Source organism: Tupaia chinensis, unplaced genomic scaffold (genome assembly GCF_000334495.1).
Source record: "Tupaia chinensis unplaced genomic scaffold, TupChi_1.0 Scaffold000484_1, whole genome shotgun sequence".
In the NCBI taxonomy this organism is placed as follows: Eukaryota; Metazoa; Chordata; class Mammalia; order Scandentia; family Tupaiidae; genus Tupaia; species Tupaia belangeri.
Window position 1 is genome coordinate 574828 of NW_006159996.1, and position 5442 is coordinate 580269.

The 5442-nt window shown below is 43.4% G+C and overlaps 1 pseudogene; it reads left to right on the top strand.

Annotated features, from left to right (window-relative positions):
- The first annotated feature begins 2326 nt into the window (after window positions 1–2326).
- On the top strand, window positions 2327–3865 carry LOC102480309 (U6 snRNA-associated Sm-like protein LSm5; annotated as a pseudogene).
- Window positions 3866–5442: the final 1577 nt, after the last annotated feature.

The following is a 5442-nucleotide window of genomic DNA, read 5'->3' on the forward strand; positions in this document are numbered from 1 at the left end:
AAAATTTTTTTAATAAAAAAATGAAAAAGCATGGCCTGCAAGTGCACTGCAGGAACACAGCAGGACACACCTCAGATTTAAATGGCTTCTGAAATTAGCAAGAGAAAGGACAAGTCAGAGGTGAGAAGTGTTTTAAAATTTAAAAAAATAATAATTAAAGAGAAAGACAAAGAGAAAGAGAGACAGAGAGAAGATGGAGGTTGCCCTACCTGGCTGAGCATTTTTGGGGTCTGGAAGATGGGGTTTAGAGCAGAGATTCAGTCACCTTGATCCCACTACCATCGATTGATCTTTGCTCTTCATATAAATAAATGACCTTAGAGAAAAAATACATCATGACTTTTCTGAGAACCCGATATTTGTTTAAATGTTTAAAATATACTGTAATCATGGACCAGCAGGTGGTGTAGAGGTTAAAGCAGCTGGATCCCGCATGGCCGCCGACACAGTGGTTCAAGTTCCAGACCCAGTAGCTTCAAAATCACATGACATGCATGTGTGTGCATGTCCAAAATCCCAAGAGGAGAATGCAGGAGAAAGGATTGCAGTGTGGCCATCCACCATGGGAGGTGATTTCTCACTTTCCCTCTCTGTCTGTCTCTCTCTCTCCAGAGCCCTATGGCTCATCCTTGGAGCAAACTAAAAATGATAAAATAAAAACAAAGTATTCTGGGACCAGCAGTTGGTGGCGTAATGGCTATGTCACTGGACTCCCATGTAGTCGATCACGGTTCCAGTCCCAGACCAGGTGGCTTAACCTCATGTTGGGTGCATGTGCGTGCATGCCCAGGATCCCGAGAGGAGAGGGGATTGTGGCATGGCCATCCTTCTTAGGGGGTGATTTCTCGCTTTCTGTCTCTCTGTTTCTCTCTGTCTTCTGGTGAAGGCATGCACCCTATAGCAAAAGCCTCTCCAAAATAATAAATAAATAAATAAATAAATAAATAAATAAATAAATAAAGTATTCTCTTTAAACAGAGAGAGTCTCAACATTATCTTAGTCTTGGGACCTCTTTCTACTTCCCCCAGTCCCTCTCCCTTCTGCCTTACCAGCTGCTCTGGACATAAAACTTTGAGTCTGAATCTTCACTAAAGGCCTTGCAGGACCGGGAGACCCTGGGTGCAGGTTGTTCCTGAAGAAGATGCAGCCTGGCTGAGAAGAATGAGGAATTAAGAGTGCCAGGGAGGCAGGGAAGCATGCTGGAGCCTAGCAGATTAGGAGCCAGTCTGAGAGAGAGGTTGGAGAGAAAGCTGCTGAGGGAGTAGTGGCCCCATTGCCAGGGCCTTCAGTGCCGGGCTGGCCATTTCCACACCTTCTGTCTGTGCATTTCATACACGTGTACTGCTTCCTGCTACACATCAAGAACTGTGCTAGGCGTGGGACAGGACGGACTGCGGTGAACATTGGCCAAGTCCTATTGTCATGGCATCTACAGTTGGGCAGAGGAAATGGATATAACGCAACCGTACAAGGTTGCCCCACAGACGACTTCAGAAGCCTCATTTTCTATTTGTATGTCTCTCTTGCAAGTACATGTACTCTATAGCAAAAATCTCTCTCAAAAAAAAAAAAAAAACATAATGATAAATAAAATTAAATAAGCTTTTTAAAGCTTTTTTTAGAGAGATTTTTGCAATAGGATGCATGTACTCGCCAGAAAGACAGAAAGTGGGAAATCACCTCCCAGGGGGATGGCCATACCACAATCCCTTCTCCTCCATTCTCCTCTTGGGATCTTGAGCACGCATGCACACATGACCTGTGTGTTCGAAGATGCTGGGTCTGGGACTTGAACCATGGTCAATGATGTGGGGGAGTCCATTAATGCAACCATTACACCACCTACTGGTCCTTAAATAATTCTTTTTAAAAAAGAGGGAACCAGCAGTTAGCGTAATGGCTATGTCGCTGGACTCCCACGTAGTCGACCGCGGTTCGTGTCCCGGACCCGGTGGCTTAAAACTCACGCCGGGCGCGTGTGCATGCGTGCCCAAGATGCCGAGAGGAGAATGGAGGAGAAGGGATTGCGGCGTGACCATCCCCCCTGGGGGGTGATTTCTCGCTTTCTGTCTCTATGTCTCTCTCTGTCTGTCTGGCGAGCGCACGCGCCCTACAGTGAAAATCTCTCCAAAAAAAAAAAAAAAAAAAGAGAAGTAACCTGTGTAGGCCTGACTTGTAAATGCTCAGTAATTGGTTACTCTAATCACCACCAACACCACAACCATCATCTTCCTCACCACTGAGTCATACTTGAAGTTACTAGACTCTGTCATCTTGGCCTCTACCTTTGGCTCAAGTCACCCTTCCTGTAGACACAGAAATGTGATGTCTATTCAGGGTGGCTCTGGGTCCGATCCCAGCTCCCCTTCTATTATAATTCCATTGCTTCATCAGAGAGCTGACCAGTGTGTTATGGTTTTTCCTGGACAGGATGCTACCCTAGGAAACATGATGGAGAAAGAGGGAGGAGAGGATAGCATGAGGATGAGGGGTGAGAAACACAACTGGTTGAGCTACTATGCTTCAGGGAGTGAATGATGAACTCATATCCTCTTGGAGAGAGGTATCCAGCAGGTTAGAGAGATCTAGTTACATGTTTTTTTACTTTGGTAATACAATTATATTTAGATGTAATTCATAATTCATATACCATACAACTCATCTATTTATTTTTAAAAATTTTTATAATTATTATTAATTTGTTTGCTATAGTGCACATGCATTCACCAGGAAGAGGCAGACAGAGAGAAAGAGAGCGAGAAGGAAAGTGAGAAAGCAAGCCATCATGTCTGGGACTCGAGCCATGGTCATCCATGTGGGAGTCCAGTGCCTTAACCATCACACCACCTGATAGCCCCACAACTCACCTATTTAAAATGTACAGTTCAGGGGGCCAGCTGGTGGTATGGTGGTTAGGCTGCTGGACATTCCTATATGGCTGACCATGATTCAAGTCCTAGACCCGGTGGCTTGTTTTCTCACTTTCCCTCTTTCTCTCTCTGTGTGTCTCTCTCTGGGCAAGTTAAAGTAAATGAATGAATAAATATAAAATTAAAATTAATAATTATTTTTTTTAAATGTACAGTTCAGGGCCAGCAGGTAGCATGGAGGTTAAGGCTCTGGATCCCACATGACCAGCTTCATGGTTTGAGTCCTAGATTCAGTGGCTTGAAAATCACACCATGGTGTACCGTGGTGGCTAACACTACTACGAACGTATTCACAGCTGCTGCTGCTAGACTCTTTTTCTTTTAAAGAATTATTTTTAATATTTTAACTTTACTTACTTGTTTATTTAAATTTGACCAGAAAGGAACAGAGTGTGTGAGAGAGAGAGAGAGAAAGCTGCCAGGTCTGGGACTCAAACCGTGGTCAGCCATGTGGGAGTCCATCACCCTAAACCACCATGCCAACTGCCTGCCCCACTGCTGCTAGACTTTTGCAATGCCTAGGATATGCCACACACCGCCCATTGAGAATATAGCAATAGGCAAAAATAATCAAGGTCTCTGTGCTCATGGGGCTTAGAGTCTAGGGGGAATGTATGTATCAGTTTATATATGAATAAGAAAAGTATAAAACCACAATCACAACAAATTGCTACAAAGAAGAGAGCTTGTGTACAAATGTATAGGATCAAGAATTCACATTGTGATGAAAACTGATAAGGAAATTATTGGTACACTTCTAGAATTTGTTGACTTTGTCAATATGGTACTGGAAGATGTCACTGAATTTGAAATCATACCAGAAGGAAGGATTACTTAATTAGATCAGATTTCACTAAATGGAAAGAATATAACAATGCTGGTTCCTGGAGGAGAAGGATCTGAAGTATGAATGGATATCCTAGACTTATGCTAGATTCTGGTTTGTCTTACAATGAGAACAAAATAGAATTTTTAAAAAAATCTTTCAATGTTTAGATTCTGTAAAGCTGTTTCCTGTTAAAGGGAAATGCTTTTGAAGATATATGACAATTTTTGTAAGTAAGTTCATCATGAATGTTTTGGAAAAAGAAGTTTGTTTTTTGAAGGTGAAAATAGAGATTTTTTTTTTGTTAAAAAAAGAAAGAAAGAAAAAGGAAGGAAAGAAGGAGGAAAGGAAGGAACAGAAAGAAAAAGAAAGAGAAAGAAAAAGAATCACACTGGGTGTATGTGCCCAAAATCCCAAGAAGAAAATGGAGAAGGGATCCTGGCGTGGCTATCCCCTCTGAGAGTGATTTCTCACTTTCTCTCTCACTGTCTCTGTCTCTTTCTACTGCACACACACATGCCCTAAGGCAAAAACCTCTTACAAAAAAAACAAAACAAAAAAAAACTTTTCTTTCAATAGAGCACATGCACTAGCCAGAGACAGAAGAGGGAAAGTGAGAAATCATTCCTCAGAGGGGCTGGCCACCCTGGAATGCCTTCTCCATTCCCTCTCAGGGTTTGGGGCCCACACACACGCCCAGCATGTTTTTTAAGTCACCAGGTCTGGGATTCTACGCAGTCAGTCATGTGGAATCCAACTGCCTTAACCACCATGCCACCAGCTGGTCTAATTTTGGACTTTGGGCTTTTTTTTTTTTTTTTTTATTTTCCAGGGGGGGGGAGGGCGGGGGGGGGCGGGGGATTAAGGGACTGGCTGGATTCCCACGTGGCTAACTGTAGTTTGAGTCCCAGACCTGGCAACTTGCTTTCTCACTTTCTCTCTCTCACTTTCTCTCTCTCTTTCTCTCTCTCTGTCTCTGTCTTTCTCTGGTGAGCACATGTGCCCTGTAGCAATTTGGAATAGTGATAATAATGATAAATAAAATTAAATAAATAATTCTTAAAAAAATTTTTTTTCAAGGCTGGCAGGTGGCATGGTGATTGGGCATGCATGCACACACGCCTGACATGAGTTTTAAGTTTCAAGTTTACAGGTCCAGGACTCAAACTGCAGTGGGCCATGTGGTAGTCCAGAACCTTAACCACTACACCACCTGCTGGCCCAGTCCCAGGGCTTTTGGACTGTGTGGTGTTCTCTGTCTTCTTCACTGACATTCCTCCTCATATTTTGCATCTTAGCTGCATCAGCTGTGAATAGCATTGCCTACAAATAAAGGAACTCTACCAGGCTGGTCCCATAGCCCAGTGGCTAAGGGAGCTGGATCTCACATAATTGCAGTCAAAACCTGGCAGGCAGCTTGAAAAACACATTGAATGTGTGTGCATATCCAAATTCCTGACAGGGGGGAAATGGAGAGGAGGTCATGATGTGAACATGCCCCACTGGGAGTGCTTTCTTCCTCTGTCTTTCTGTCTGTCTCTCTCTGGTGCCCTCTGGCAATTGAAAGAAAAATGAAAGGGTTGGTGTATGGTTGAGGCACTGGACTCCCACATGGCTGGCCATGATTCAAGTCCTGGACCTGGGGGCTTGCTTTCTCTCTTTCTCTCTCTTTCTGGTCAAATTGA